Raw genomic sequence first — 16,628 nt, 5'->3', positions numbered from 1 at the left:
AGTTTTGTAAGCAGTGAGACTGAAGGACCTAGTTTCGGATTCACAGTAACCACGCTCGGGTACAAAATTTTCTTGTGAAACTTATGCTTCATATATTGTATTGTTTTGATGATTTACATTCACATTTTACTATGTTTACATTATAAAAATAACGATAACTTAAAATAAGAATGAAAATTCACATTTAAAATAAAGTTTAAAAAACTGCTTTAAGGGTGAAATTTCTTAAAATATTTCTAGTTCATCTTAGTTTATCTGTCTCCTGGTTTTGTGTGCTTTGTTTATATTCATTTGTAGCATCAGATGTTAGACTGCATTTAATTTTCATCATGTTAATTTCCATAACTGGTTACACAACTTGATGAAGACAATTTGGAGTAGATATTGCTTCTTCAAAACAACAACAACATCAAAAAAGACATCAAACTAACATAACCTTACTGGGAATGACAGTTCAAATTCATCAGCTGTTTCTGTTTTCTCTTCCTGGCAGAGAGAGAGGGAAGGGGAAGGACCGAGAGGCTCTGCACCCACGTCAGCCAGCGCTGGACAGGGAGTCTATTCCTCCGGGTATGAAAAATCAAGGGCATATGTTTTTAATTAGTCACATCCTCGTGTTCTGCGGCTCATTTAAATGCGGTTCTTTTACTTGATGCATTAAATTTCTGCTACTGTTCTTGTTTCTACATGTCCGGAGAAAATAATTTAAATTCTGCGGAGAAAAGTGTCTTCACCGGCGGGCGAGCGTCGTCCTCGCTGGAGGAGGTTTGTTTCCGTCCTCTAACAAAAACAGCACTTTCTGAAACTTATTTGTGGAGTTCACAAGTACGTGCTTGTGCACATCCAAGAGGCATGTGTTTTGTCTACATGAGTCCAAGGGAAAAGGGAAACTTCCTGTACCACCTCTACTTTACACGGACCGTAAAGCAAAACACACGCTTCCACATTCGCCCCAGGGAACAACATCCTAGGGAGCTTCGTGCGTCCCGGAGAAGCCAGACAACTCCATCCGACGGGGTTTGAGAGGCCCACCGGCACCTGCCGCCAGCACCCCTGGTCAAAGGTCCGAGAGAGGGCGGGTGACGCGCCCCTCTCGCTGCGCGTGCAGGTTCCCGCGCGCAGCCCCTCGCGCCGGCCGCCCGGAGCCGGAGGGACCCCTGCGCGCCGCCCCCCGCGCCGCCTCCCCACTGACAGCCCCGCCTCCTGCCCCGCCCCGCGCGCCCGCCCCCCACGGGCCTTCTCCGGCGGGAGCCGGCCGGCAGCGAGGCTGGGGGCCACCGGGACGCGCGGGCGCGGCGGCGGCGGCGGCTCGCAGTCTAAGGAAACCCTGGGCTTCCCGGACTGAATAGCGCGCCTGTCCGATCTGCACTCCCGCTTCAGTCCCGTTTCGCCTCCGGGGAACCAGAGGCGCTGCGCTGGCCGCCCCACCAGCCGGGTCCCGGGAGAGCCCCCCGGCGCGGGGCCCGCCCTTGGCTCGGATCCCCGGGGCCGGCGTGGGGGCCGGCGCTGCGCGCACGGCTCCCTCTGCTGTCGGAATCCGGGCCGGAGGGATCCGAGCGCCCGGCGGGAAGGACGCCTGGCACCCGCTCCGCCCGCCTCGCCCCGCACCCCGCCATTCCTTCCTGAACTCCCCGCAGGTCTCCGGGCGCAGAAGCCTGCGCTCACTGTTTCGGTGCCGGGAGCGGTGGGCCGGGGCACGACCCTCGCCCCCAGCTCCATTTTCCCTCTTGGCTACGGGTCCGCGTGGACGTGATTTTGACCCGTTTCCTAGCAGGTTCAACGCAGAGTATCTCAGTTCCCAGCCTCACCCCACGCGCGTTGCCGAGGGTGGGTGGCGGAGCCCTCGGGGGCCGCCCGGGGACACCCACCCCGCCCTCCCCGGTGCGGGGACCAGCGGCTGTGCGAGCGGGTGCAGCGGGCGGACGTGAACTGTGCGCCGCGGGAGCGACGGGCCGGCGAGGCCTGGGGGCAGCGAGGAGAAGCCGGGCTGAAGGGCGGAAACCCGGGCCGGGGGCCGGCGGGCGGCGCGTCGTGGCGGCGTTGAAAGGGCGGGGACAGCCGAGCCTTCCCGCTGACTTTTTCGTCCCCGGCTCGATCCTTGAGCACTCGGCCTCCCCCGCCGCCCTGCAGGGGCCGAGGCTGCAGGCGCTCGCCAGCCTCGCCGCCCGGCGCTCCGGCGACCCGCGGTCCGGCCCGATCCCCCGGCGGCTCAGCTGGGACCCCCAGCCAATCCAGCAGCCTTTCGCAACGTAGCGGGGCCTTTTTTTCTTTCTTTCTTTTTCCTTCATTCTCTGTCTTTTCATGTAACAGTAACCTGTCGTTTCTGCTTGGAGGGTCTAAGAAGAATCCACGATCGCTTTGCTGTGTCTAACCTAGGAATTTCAAATGGGGCTTCTCAGAATTCACATCTGGTCCCCCTAACTGGCGATCAGGATTGTGGAGTCTTCCAAAATAGCCCTTTCCATCTTACGTAATGAGAGACCCAGAGAAGCTCTGGCTTTTCCACGGTACATAATCTATATTTACTCTCCCCCCCCCCGACACACACACATGCCCGCTCCCTCTCCCTTGCGCGTGTGTGCGCGCGCGTGTGCGTGCGTTTCCTTTCGTTTCTAGCATTAGGAAACTCGTTCGCGGCCACTGAAAAGTCAGGAGCGGCTCAGATCTGATTTCCCACGGATTCCTACCTCCACCGTCAGATACTGTCCGGAAACGGTGCCACCAAAGAAGCATGGGACTGTGATCCTGGAGAGCCAGCGCGCCCCTACCCGGAGAGGAAGCGCCAGAGGAAGGCGAGCCCGGAAGGCGAGCAACCTTTCGCGTTGGCTGGCGAGGAAAAGTGCGGCGCGGGGCCCGGCCCGGGGTTCGGGCCCCTGACTTCAGCACCGGAGGGGATGGACAGCGTCTCCGGACCCGGCTGCCGCCGCCGCGACCGGACTGCGCCGCCGCGGGCCTCGCCAAGGGCAGCCCGGCTCCCCGCGCCTCGCAGCTAAGAGGCTGCGTCTCCCGGTGCCCCCGCGCCCCCCTCCCAGTCCGTGACCGACGGAAAGGAGCCTTCTTTTCCCTGCTGCGACCCCCGAGCAGGGCTCCGAGGAGCGCTCCTGTTCCACGGATCAAACTCTCCGCAGCAACTTCGAGAATAATTTCCTCGGGGGGCCCGAGGGATAGGAGCCGAAGAGTGAGGCCGAAGTTCTCAGAGCCGCTGAGAAACCATGGGCTCCGCAGTCGGGGTCGGAGTGCTCCAAGGCCCACGCTTCTCCAAATAAACAGGATGCTCGTGAGAGGGCTGCACCTGGTCTGGAAATAGCTTTGTGAGACAAGGTTGCAGACCTACTCAACCTGACGTTAGAGAAACTGGAAGAATTCCAGTTCCTTTACTTGGCCGGTAAGTGATAATACTATTATTTCTGCTTGTTGATAACTCAAACGGTCCCCCCCCCCAAGATTTTAACAGAAAGATGAAAAGAGTATTATTTTTTCCTTGTGGATTAGACGATAAAGAATTTGATTTTTACATGGTTGTTCCTGCATAATGATCTTTGGGAAAATCTTGCCTAGTAAAGCAGTTGGATATTTTACTTCTCTGAAGTGCGTTGTGTGATGAGAATATTAAAAATTATATATATATATATATATATATATATATATATATAAGCTTCTATCAGTATAGTAAAATCTTAGTTAGGTATTTTTATTGATGAGCTAGCATCTTTCTGAATGTGTGTGTCGTGTTTTCCCCAAAAATAATACAATCTGGCATTTTGTAAGAGTTTTGTTATTTTTTTTTCTTGGAATTTTACTTGTAGTTTAAGCTGATCCTGTCTGTGTTACATAGTATGCAAGCCTCAAAAAGTTACTAGTAGTGATGGTTTAACCATCTCTTCTAATATATTTCATATGACTATAATGTGCCAGACTGTGCACAAGAACAGACACATGCGTACACACACCTGATCCCTCTCTCTACACCAACCCCGAGTATACCTGCACCTGTGGATCTTACCTAAAGAAAAACACACATTTTCATGCAGTGTTGTCTTTCCAGCCTTTTAAAGCTTAAGACTACTTGCTCAAACCAGATCTGCCAGAGGCAGAAAATGAAAACCTTTAGCGTGCCTTCTGAGGAGAGAGGGTTTTCATAGCATTCTGACTTCTTAGTGCTACAAAATACATTTGTCACTGAAATCCCAAAAGTGATGAGGGGGCCAAGAGATTCTTGATGAACCATAAGTTTTAAAGTCTTAATTAAATCTATTTTCTGTTAATTCTTACTTCTGGAGTCTTCCCCGGGAGCTTTAAAACTACAGTCTTTCACAGTGACCTTGATAAGCATTCTGCTTTAATAAAAAGGGTTCACTGGGTAAAGGCATTTGCACAGCTTTATAGCCCATGCCTGACATTTCACTAAGAGCTCGATGGGTTCTGATGGGCACATTCAGTGAGTGGAGAGCTTGCCTTGGCAGGACAGACTTTGACAATCCTTTAAACACACGCGACGCCGTAAGCATAGCCAACCCTGTGGAGAGAGTTGGGCCCTATGAGAAAGCACAGTTCTTCGGGGCTCCTTTTAATTTCTTAGGTCATCTGTAACTGATAGTAAAATACATTTCCATACCTACCCTCTTCTCAATTTCCTCGCTGAAATCCTCTGAGGCAGTTAAAATGGTCTCGGTTGCTGCGCTGAAGCGCCCCTGTTTTGCGTTGGCTGAGAGCAGCAATTGCACTCTGAGGAAGCATCGTTCTCAACTGTCACTTACCATTTACCGTGAACCTGCTTGCTTAGCAGAAAGGGAGCAGAGGCATCCACGTCACTGAGCTCCTTGGGGGCTCCGTTGCCCTGTACAGGTCGGAAATGATCATCTCAGGAGGAGAAATGCACTACTGACGTGGGTTCCTCTCCAGGGGACCTACAGTGTGTCCCTGGCACAGCCTGCTTTTGTTTGTTTGCTTGTTTTCCTGATCTGAGATATGTGAACGTGAAATTACCACATGGATTGATCAATCACGTTTTAAGAGAGTTAAAACCTACTGTTAGACTCTTAGTTGGGTTGTCAGTTAATAGCCCAGACAGACTCCCCTGGTGGGCAGAGCATAAGATGGAAGCGGGGAACGTGTTCCAGGAAGCAGGCCTGTGGGTACGTGGCCGCAGTTACCTTCTCTGTGGCAGAGGGGGCAGGCTTTCTCCAAATGTGGCTCAAACAGCACAAAGTCAGAGTTATCCTGGCCTAATTCTTTTGGAGATTTGGTTACAGACATAAATAACTCATTCACCGTTCCAAGCTCAGGCAAGCTGCCTGGAAGCTTTTGTCAATCCTTATCTCTGGGGAAATGTCGTTACCTTGAGACAGAACTTTGTAAACCAACTTAATGCCTGTGGACATTCTAGTCTCTAACTGCCCCTGCCCCCCGCAAAAGGAGTGCGTGGGCTAATGCAACCAAACCTACTTTTTGCACAGAATCACCTGTCTTTAAAGAGAAATCAATACTTAATTCTAGGACATCCATATCCCACTAAAACAGCTCTTTTTCCTGATGGTTTTTTGGTCTGTTAGGATGCATGAGGTTCCAGGAGTGCCAGACACAATATTCAACACCCCTTCCCAGAGGAAGAAGTTTTGTTGGGAGGGGTCAGTGTTGTTGTGTTGCTTATATTTGAGACACAAAAGAGAAAAGTGAAATAGGATCGCACAATCAGGAGAATGTAAAGTGTATACCGTATAGGACCGGAGGATAATTAGAAATGAGCCCTGGAATCTGTTCAATTCTTTTTCTTCTTTTAACAAGAAATGGTATGTATGAGAGTGGGACAGAGAATGCTGGCTTGAACCTTTAAATTATAAAAATATTATAAAAAATCAGTCAATTTTGTCTAGACCATCTAAATATGAACTGGATAGTCTAATGGAATTATTGACCATCGGATCCTAGTGGATTTGAACGTCCACAGTTTGCCTTTGGAATTGCTTGCATGGGTTTGAACCAAGTTATGTACATAGTTACAAAAAATGTAAAAGTGTGAGGTGATTATTATGGAATTTAAGAAGGCCTTCAAGAATTGACTGTTATTTTCGTACCAATTAAAAGATATAAATTCCAGGCAAGGAACCTGCTTATTCACCCAATTCTATCAGGAAGGAAAAAGCCACTAGCGAAGAAAAGTGTATCTTAAGTCAGAAGTTATTTCTACAGTTGTCTAACTGCCCCTGAAACCCATCCGGTGAGTCACAGACTAGCACTCAAGTGGAGAGAGATCTCTTATTTCATATTTTTGTCCCATTTAGCTTAGCAGAATGAGTTGTACATGGCTTGCATGGTAAGAGACAGCATCCTGCAGTATGAAATGTTATGCATCGTGACGTAGCAGAACCAGGACTGTTTGACAGTCAGAACATGGGGATTCTTGAAATGCTGGTCATAAGAGCTTGGACAAGTCACCCAACCCGCTACTTTTGGGGATACTTTACCTACCGGTTAAGCCACAGTCCTCTGTATGTGGTTGACAGCTAAGTATTTGTGGGATAACTGAATAGATGCGTACTCCGTGGAATATTGGAAAGTCTCGATACGATGCTTTCAAGTGTGTTTTGGAAACTTAGGTGCAGTATCTTCGAATTACTATAAATAATCTCCAATAGCAATCATTCCTTCCTTCATCAAAAGAGTCCCTTCTGATTACTATATGGCGATGTGCCTCTTACATTTAAGAGCTTCAGTGTAGGGAATATAATACTTTCTCATTAATTCAGCATCAATTTTCTTATATCTCTCAATGGAAAAATATTTTAATGCAGGGAGGACCTGATTTTAAAATATCTATTATTCAAAATTGATACCATGTTTTATACCAAACTGTGGAGCCTAGGTCAGCATGACCCAAGCTCATTTTAATTACAGCTGACCCTTGAGCAATGCTGAGGTTCGGGGGCACCAACACCCCTTGCAGCTGAAAATCCACATATAACATTTGACACCCCTGAACGGCTAATAGCCGATTCTTGACCAGAATCCTTACTAATTACATAAGCAATCCATCAACATGTTTTGTATGTTATATGTATGTCTATGGATATTTTATGCATTCATGACATACCTACATTTTTCTTAATTTTTAAAAATATTTCTAGGCTATGCATTTCCACTGTTTGTTTTTTTAAATTGTCGTATATCTCCAAAAAAATTCCAGTATATTTATTGAAAAAATCTGGGTATAAATGTACCCGTTTAATTCAGACCTATGTTGTTCAAGGGTCAACTGTACTTTCATTTTGACTTTAAATGAATCAGCCACTGCATTTTTGTCATAATTTTGGGGTATTTAAAGGAGAAATAATATTTATCATTAGTTATACCAATAAGGATACTCAAAGGATTAAGTGGACTTTAAAAACTCAATATCTGAAAATACATCCAGAAAGCATTTTGATTTGCTTCAGTGGCTAGTGAAGATGGAGTGAAGTGTGGACAGCGTGGGGCTGGTCTGTGTAGGTACCCTGGAAATTCTGTAAGGATGTGGTCTTGATTTAGTCCAGAGCTGAGATTCTGTTCATAGGTGTCATCAAGAAATCTCCAGTTAAGCAATATCTCATGGCTTATTTTCTTTCATCAGTTGGAGTTTTAAAAGTAGCTATGATTTTTTAAATGTAACCTTTAAACATTTTCATCTGTATAGATTTCTAGACTATCACTGAAAATATACCAATAGTAAGTTTGAGAAATCTAAATTATTATTTGGTGTTACAGTCAGTTTCCATATAGTTTTGCAGTTAAACTATTTGACTGAACCAGAAATGGAAAATTTTATAATCACAAACAGTGCTTTGTTTGTGATACAATTATGATTTTTTTTGGTTTGATTTGTTATCACTTACCAAAAAAGAAAAAGTAAAGAAACAACAGAGAAAGAAGAATGGGAAAAAAGCAGAAAGTGAAAGGTCATTAAAATAATGTCATGTGATCAAGAACTTTATCTTTCAATCATTATTGTGAAGCTAGTTCAGCACATTCTACACATGAAGTGTCAGAAGATTGTTTTAGATTTTCATGAATTTGGTCTTCAAATTATCAGTGAAGCTGAAATAAGTTTTCTTTTTTTAAATAAAACAATCATTAAATCAGTACATTAGAAAAGTGGCTAATTCTTTATCACATATAATATACATACTCACATACATTTTTAAAATTTAAATTTGTGAAGTAGTTATAGCTCTATTTATATTTAGCAAATATATTGCCATTCACTCAAAATGTCAAAGAGCTGCAGATTTAATTTTATAAAAGATACCTGATAAATTCACAAAGTAAATTAACATAAAACATGAGTCTTTTAGAAATGGTACCAGAATTTTAACAGTAATACGTTACTCGTACAAAACTATTTAAAAGAATAATGCATCCTCTTTGAATCTGCTCAAGGGGCTTCATGGGAAGACATAGGTAAGTATCTGAGATTAAGAAATTTAAGGGGCTTCCCTGGTGACACAGTGGTTGAGAGTCCGCCTGCTGATGCAGGGGACACGGGTTTGTACCCCGGTCCGGGAAGATCCCACATGCCATGGAGCAGCTGGGCCCGTGAGCCACAACTACTGAGCCTGTGCGTCCAGAGCCTGTGCTCCACAACAGGAGAGGCCACAACAGAGAGAGGCCCGCATACCGCAAAAAAAAAAAAAAAAAAAAAAATGGGAGAATGAATAATGACTTGGCAAAAAACTTCATCTTAGTATCTTTTAGAAGTTTACAAGAAAATAAATCTCAAAAATGAGGAGTGGCTGAGAAGAAATGAATACTCCGTTTCTTTGGTCAAAAATATTGTGGGAAAAAAGAGTACATAGAATAAGTAGGAATGAAGCCAGATCAACAATATTCCATGATGTGTTTATTCCACCACCTCTTCCCCAACTCTCTGTCGTCTGATACCTGCAACAGCAACTGTAACTCAGACGGAAACCTTGACAAACTGTAAGACCAAGAGAGAAATAGATAATCAGCTGTTGACTATGGTCAGTTAAATGCAAAGGTCCCTCCCTCCAATACAAATTTTGGTGCAGTTTTCAGAAAAAGGGGGGGTTATATTATAGGGTAGAAAGAAGACCAACTGTCTGCTACAATGGCACTGAAAAATCTACCAACGATTTCTAGGTCATTTTCTGTACCTGCTATGGATGGAATGCTCAGCAAAGGTGGGCTCATGGGCTATTGTCTCTCTAAAAGCTTGTTTTTAAAGAACGTTTTAAGATGAAATGTTCATAATGTGACCTTCAGTGTAATTAATGCACCCCAGCTTTGTGGGTGTCTTTTCACTTTATTACTCAGAAATGAGTTATATCCAAAGGACACAAACAGAGTCATAGACCAATGTGGATACTAGTACTTCTGACTGGATAGCTTTTTTTTTTTCTGTATTTGTTTTTATTTTCAGCAGTTTTATATAATATTTCCTCACTTACCATGTGGTAAGCCTGCACCAATTTAGCTGGTCTGGTCTGGTTTTAATCTTGAAGAAGTAAAACTCCTAAGAGCAGATTAATCCAATTGTCTGGATACTTCACCACTGATTGCAGGTCATATGACCAAGCAGTGATATGGTAGCATACATTTAGAGCTAAGGGAAGTAAGATTAGGGTGTTCATCTAATTCATTAGATTCATAAACAAATAGGCTGTTCATTTTTCTCTCCAAGCCCATTGTTTTTCTCTACTTATAAATCCTTTTAAGTGATCAACGAAAAATAAAATTTGCCAGTTATCCATCATCGGTGCATTTTTATTTTTCATTTTGTGTTTTCATTCCATGGCAGTAAATTTCTGGAATCTCCTGAAGTTAGAGTATTTCATTGTTGCGTGAAGTCTTCCTGGGCCATATAAGCATGTTCCAGGGGCCCCAGCCTTCTCTAGTTCCCCTTCTCAGTAACATCCCCCCACTTTGTGTGGCATTAGTAGTTTTGTGAAAGTTCCCCTCTCTCGGGCATCTCACATGTGATTTTCACAGCAGGACTGAGAGGCAAAAATTATCATTTCTGTTTTGCAAATGAGGCAGTTGAAGTCCGGGAAAGTTAAATGATTCTCCGTACATTGAGTCAAAATTAAGATTTGTGTCAACATTTCATATTTTACATACTTCATAATAAAGGTGGTTTGGGAAGAAGAAATACCTTTTGTGCCACTAATTACGTGCTTCACTTGCTTCAAATTATGATAAAAACAAACAAAGTAAGCAATTATATTTTACTAACTTTTACTTTTACTGACTAAGGAACTGGAGAGGTTTAGATTCTCATGGATTTGGAAGGGCTCGCATATTATCTTGACCTTAATCTTATACAAATAGGGAGGTTTTCGGACAGCGTAATCATCAATTAATTAATTAATTAATTAATTAATTAATATGACATTAATATGAATGTCATATTTTAGAGGAATTGTCCTTCAGGAAGGACCAGGGTTGATTCTACTGCAGTGATTCAGGTTTGAGGTGATGAGAACATGACCTGATAGGGCAGAGGTTAACAATGAGTCAGTTGAGCCTGGATGGTAGGGCGATGGGTGATGGACTAACAGACAAGGGAAGAATCAGGACGAGATCATGTGCTTGATACCTGCCAGGTGCTTGGTAAACACAAATGCGTGTAGATGTAAAATGAGCTTCTTTGGAAAGAAAGGTGTCACACCTGACTTGGGACATGTCCAGTGGTGAAAGGGTGTAACGACCAAAGAGCAGGGGAAGGAACCATTGGTTTCAGAAAGAGGTACAACCTGACATATCCAGCTCAGAGCTATCAAAATGGAGATTGTTGGCTGAAGCTGTGAAAATACATTAACTGTTTGAGAGAATGAAGGAAAAAATCAATAGTTTATGAACATTTGGGGAAGGAGAAATAATAAGAGAGAAGGTTATGTAAGTGCACTTAGAAAAGTGTAAGGGAAAACAGAGTTTCAAGAAAAAAAATAGATTGTTAATAGTGTTGATACTGCCGGGAGTGAAAAGGAATAAAGATTCAAGTGCATTTGGGTTTGTCCACATGTAGATCATTGGCTATCCTGGAGAGAACAGTTTCTGAAAAATGGTCATATTCCAAGCAGTATACGCATACAACTTACATACTATCCTACCCACTAACTCGCAGGTATCCTGCATTGTTTAGGGATACCCTCACCAATATTGATTTATCAGTCATGCTTATGAATAAATGAAATTGTTTTGAGAAATAAGCAACTTTATTACACAGAATTCAATGGGTTTTTTTCAACAAAAATGAAATTTCTTTAAATCGTATTGGAACTTTATTTCTCTGAAGTTTTCCCTTTTTTGGGGGGGGGGGTTGTGTAAAAACAGTATAATCATAGAATAATCAGTTAAATGGAGTCTGAAATCATTTACATCATTTTTACAAGCATATAAATCCCCCAGTAGGCTATTTTCTCCTGAGCAGAATTAACAGAACTCCAGATGAAATGCAGTCTCTTCCTTCCATGTGTGTCTCCAGAATATTTGCATACGAGCTGCTCTTCAGTGTGCTTGGCTTTGCCAAATCACTGAGCTTTTTCAGGTTTATCAAGGATGCACATTAAGAGATTGAATCCTAGGAGCAGGATGGTACTCCAATGGATAAAAGTCCTGGGCATCCATCTGAGGCTATGTTATAACTATTCTTAATGAACATAGAAGTTGACCACTTGGATTAAAGCCGAAATGTGGCCAAAAAAAGTGTTTGGCATCTGATGAATTACTTAGCATCTCTTTTCCTAAAGAATAAAAGCTCTCTGGCTTCTAACAAAGAGTTTGTGAGCTGTATGGCAGTATTTTGAACAAGGAGATCATTTATAAAAGCAGTCTTTATATTTAGGAAATAATTACGGATGCAGCTGCAGGTTTTAAAGACTTTTAATAAAGAATGTTATAAAGTGAATTAGCAATAAATGTTTAGCAGATGATACTGAATCAAGACATTATAGAACATCATTAGATCTGTATATTGGATTGTTAAAGCATTATATGTGTTTATGTAATACCAGTGGTTTTGTCATTTTCTAGGATATTTTGAAGGAAAGTTCAAGGTGGGTTGAATTTTAATGAATGGGATGAGTATATCAACTAGCTCTGCTAAACTAGTAAACATTTTAGTTATATAACTGATAAAGTGAAGAGTCTGAAAGCTTCTTAAATTTCTACAATATATGGAATTATAGAACACTATTCATGTTAAAGATACAGTATTTCAATCATTTAAAATTTTTGAGTCTTTCATAAAGAAAGTTGAATGGACTTTGGAGAAAAAAAATACTTTGTTAGAAGTCATCGGTGCTCAATACTTGCTTCGCTGGCATTGCCAAAATCTAAATTTCAGTGTCAAGTGGTCAGAATATGGATGAGTAGATGCACATACAGCTCATAACTTAGCAGTTTCTGTTTGTCCAAGTATTTTGGGGCCACCTCAGCATGCAGGATAATACAGTATAGATTCCTTTTAAAGATGAGGCTTGGTCTCTGGCCTCAAGAAGGCCAGAGCCTAATGAGGCAAAGCAAGGGTACCTAGAGTCGTGAAGTCATTGCAAGGTAGAGCCAGAAATGTGCTCACAGATGATGGGGTTAGGAAGCTGACCCTCAGAACATTGCTGAACTTTGGGGAAAAGTTCAAATTTAATTTGTGGCTTAGTTGAAATAGAACCATAAATTATGGTTTAATCACTGACGATGCTCCAAGGATGGTAAAGGAAAATTGAATACTGTTCATGGTTCCTTACGAACTCATAGTTCAGAGTAAATGAGCAACCTGGGATGCAAGAAGCTAGAAAAGTTGCAAGTTGTAAGTCTTCCAAAGTCTCAAGCAAGTGAGATTGAATGTCCATCAGAGATGCTGCTAGGGATAGCAATGCTATATTTGGATAATCACTTCTTATCATAAGATCCAACAACTGTTCTCCTTAGTATTACCCAAATGAATTGAAAACGTATGTCTACAAAAAACACAGTGCACAGATGTTTGCAGTAGCCTTATTCATAATTGCCAAAACATGAAAGCTACCATGCTGTCTTTCAGCAGGTGAATGGATAAATAAGCCTTGGTACATACAGACAATGGAATATTATTCAGCACTAAAAAGAAATGAGCTATCAACTTATGAAAAGACCTGGTTTCTCTGAGTTTCTAGTACTTTGTCTACAACACAGTAAGTGCTCAAAAATATTTGTTGAGCGAGTAGAGTATTTACCTTTTAAAGGAAGATTATTATTACATATAATTTTTGCTCTGCTGTTTAATTTCAATACAATCCCATTCACTTTTTTTCTAACCTTTTATTTTGAAAAGTTCAATCTTACAAAAAGGTTGAAAGACTAATATTTATTGTATAATACAATAAAACCTATAGACCCTTCACCTAGACTTACTATTTATTAATATCACTTTCATTGTTTATGTTCAGTGTTGTATTAAGTTACATATTGTTTTTAATCTATCTCAGACTAGTTATTATTGCTGTTTTTTTAAACGGTCAGCACTTCTTTAGATTTACTGACAATTTCTTTGCTCACTATTGCTTTTTTAAAAATAAATTGAAATATAATTCCCATAACGTAAGATTTACCTTTATAAAGTATATACTTTAGTTGTTTTCAGCATATTCACAAGGTCCTGCAACCATCACCACTATCTGATATCAGAATATTTTCATCACCAAAAAGAAACTCTTTATCCATTAGCAGTTATTATCCATTCTTCTCACCTCTGGGCCCTGGGCAAACTCTCCTCTACTTTCTGTCTCTATAGGTTTCCCTATTCTGGACATTTCATATAAATGGAATCATAAAATTTGTGATCTTTTGTGACTGGCTTTTTTTACTTAGCATAATGTTGTCAGAGTTCATCCATTATTGTAGCATGATGGACATTTTGGTGTTTCTGACTATTATGAATAGCCATTCATGTTAACATTCATGTACAAGTTTTTATGTGAACACATATTTTCCGTTTTCTTGGGAATATGCCAGGAGTAAAATGCCTGGGTCATATGGGTTAACATTATGATGAACACTTTGAGAAACTGAAAAACTGTTTTCCAAAGCAGCCGCACCGTTTTATGTTCCCACCAGCAATGCAGGTTTCAATTTTTTCACATCCCCACCAACATTTGTTACTGTCTGTCGTTTTGATTATAGCCACCCTGGTGGGTGTGAAGTGTCATCTCCTGACTTTGATTGTCATTTAGTGATGTTGAGCATCTTTCCATGTGATTTTTTGCTATCTCTATGTCTTCTTTGGAGAAATGCCTATGCAAATCTTTTGCCCGTTTTTCACTAGGATGTTTTACTTTTTGTTAATGATGTATAAAACTTCTTTATATATTCTGGGTACTGGAACCTTATCAGATAGTATATGATTTGAAAATGTCTTCTCCCATTATATAGGGTGTTTTTTTCACTTTGTTGATAATATCCTTTAAAGCACAAAAGATTTTAAGGAAGTTCAGTTTATCTATTTTATGTTTTGTTTTCTTGCCTGTGATTTTGGTGCCATAAATAATCCTCTGCCTAATTCAAGATAACAAAATTTCCATCTTTGTTTACTTCCAAAGGTTTTAAAGTTTCAGTTCTTACATTTAGGTATTTGATCCATTCTGAGTAAACTTTTTGTATATGCTGTGTTGTAGGGGCCAGCTTCAGTTTCTTCTCATGTGGATATCTAGTTGTCTAGCACCATTTATTGAAGAGACTATTACTTTTTTCATTGAATCTTGATTTCAAGACTCAACTGGCCACAGATGTAAGGGTTGTTTTTTTTTTTTTTTTACTCTCAGTTTTATCCATTGGTTTAGATGTTTGCTGTCACCCCAGGACCACACAGGCTTATCACTGTGCTTTTGTACTGTTTGAAATAGGCAAGTGGACCCCCACCCACTTTTATTCCATCTTGCTTGATGCTGTTCATTTATGTGATGCATATTTATTTGTAACTTCCTAAACTCAGTTTTAAAGGGATACCAGTACATATTATATGGATCTGCTTAGCTAAGAATTTACTTGGGAAAGGGAAAAGGCATAAAAATGAAAGAATAAATAAATATAAAATAATTTATATTATTTTAATAATTTATATTTTTCTGTGATTCAGTAAGTTCATGACAGAAATCAAATATGTTTAGACAGAGAAGTGAGAGGTTCACTTCAAGGGACCAGTGTGTGCTGGTAACTCTCTTATCTAGTTAGTGGTCCCAGGCTTCCACCCATAACCTTGACCTACATCTGACTTAGTTATCCTCCATTTCTTGTCATGGATGCCTTACTTCAACTTGGATAACTTTCCTGGTTATGTACACCTTTGCTTGCAACAAATACCTTTCCTGGTCGTATATACCCTTCCTCTATCTTTCTCTAGGTATCATAAAGTATATAATGTGCATGCATATAATATACATGTATATATAATATACACAATATGTTCTTTATTATATTGCCAGGTAGACCTTCTTTGAGGGAAAACGTGATAGAATGGTATTTGCAAATAAGGCAATTCATGAAGGTTTGAGTCACATTCCAGTTGAATATTAAATGATGAATTCAAGGAGGAAATACTGTGACTGAGAAGAGAAAATAAATATTAATGTGAGGGTGGGAGAGATGTCAGGGGAAGGGGTGACTGGACCCCTCACTGGAAGGTGCACCCATGAAGGGTATGTGTCTAACGATAGTGTTTGTTCTGGCGACATGAGTGCAAACACAAAAATACTCACCGTTGCCATGATTATGTCTGTAGTTCACAGACATTTCACCCAAATATGGTACAAAGATAGGAGCGATACATTTATGTATGCATGGGAAATATCTTATTTGAACAGGTAAATAATTTGATTTAAAGCCTGATTTTGTAGGGAAATATGGGTTTCAGCATGATGCCCTAATCAGCCAAATAATTCAGACAGGCTTCTGCAGGTGGGTTCCAAGGGGACCTCTGATAGGGCTAGACAGCAAGCCTCCAGACAATGCAGGAATGAGGGAATTGCTTCTCTTTGAACTTTTGGAGAAAGTCTTAAATGTGTTTGTAAAAGTTACTGTTATTTACCTCTGTGAGAAAGCATGAGAAATCAGTGCCAACCCACATGTAGCACCAGTCCATCCAGTGCTGTAAAGGTTGAGGGAAATAAAAATTAGTCTAGATTTGTGGTTAATAAAACCGCCCAAGCAGTTCTCAGGCTGTTGAAAGTAGAGTAGACCCTATTCCAGGCTTGCTAAATCCTAATCCCATCTCTGAAATGAAAGAGTGTGTGTGTGTGTGTGTGCCTGTGTGCATGTGTGCGTGCACATACATGTATGTGTATGCATGTATGTGTAGCGTGTATGTGTGTGTGTGTGTGTAAGACAGAGCTCCTGGATGTTCGAATGTCATCTTCTGAGATGAAATGTCTGCAGAGCATCCTAATGAAACGAGGAACTAGAAGCATTTCCTCAGGGACCCCCATATCATTTCCCTTATTAAGGGGCCTCAAAGCCATAATTCATTTTCTGGTGTAAAGCACAGGCAGGGGCTTAGGAAGATTTTCCAGGTGGGGATGCTGGGTCACAGGTAAAGCAGGTCCCTGTGAGAAGGGAGAGCTCAGACAAGAAAGGAGGGTCACAGCAGAGGAGACGGCTCTGTCCAA

General features: G+C 41.7%; 1 protein-coding gene across 1 annotated transcript in view; it reads left to right on the top strand.

Moving 5' to 3' along the window:
- Positions 1–3,296: 3,296 nt before the first annotated feature.
- The window catches only part of SNTG1 (syntrophin gamma 1), a 397,584-nt gene continuing 384,252 nt past the window's right edge, over positions 3,297–16,628 (top strand). Inside the window, exon 1 of the mRNA XM_082601780.1 lies at positions 3,297–3,385. The gene's annotated coding sequence lies outside the window, so the exon portion shown is untranslated. The remainder of the gene's footprint in view (positions 3,386–16,628) is intronic.

This window comes from Mesoplodon mirus, assembly GCF_964341445.2.
Source record: "Mesoplodon mirus genome assembly, chromosome: 16".
Classification (NCBI taxonomy): domain Eukaryota; kingdom Metazoa; phylum Chordata; class Mammalia; order Artiodactyla; family Ziphiidae; genus Mesoplodon; species Mesoplodon mirus.
The sequence above is the reverse complement of the archived record's forward strand: the minus strand, read 5'-3'. Positions and strand labels throughout refer to the sequence as shown.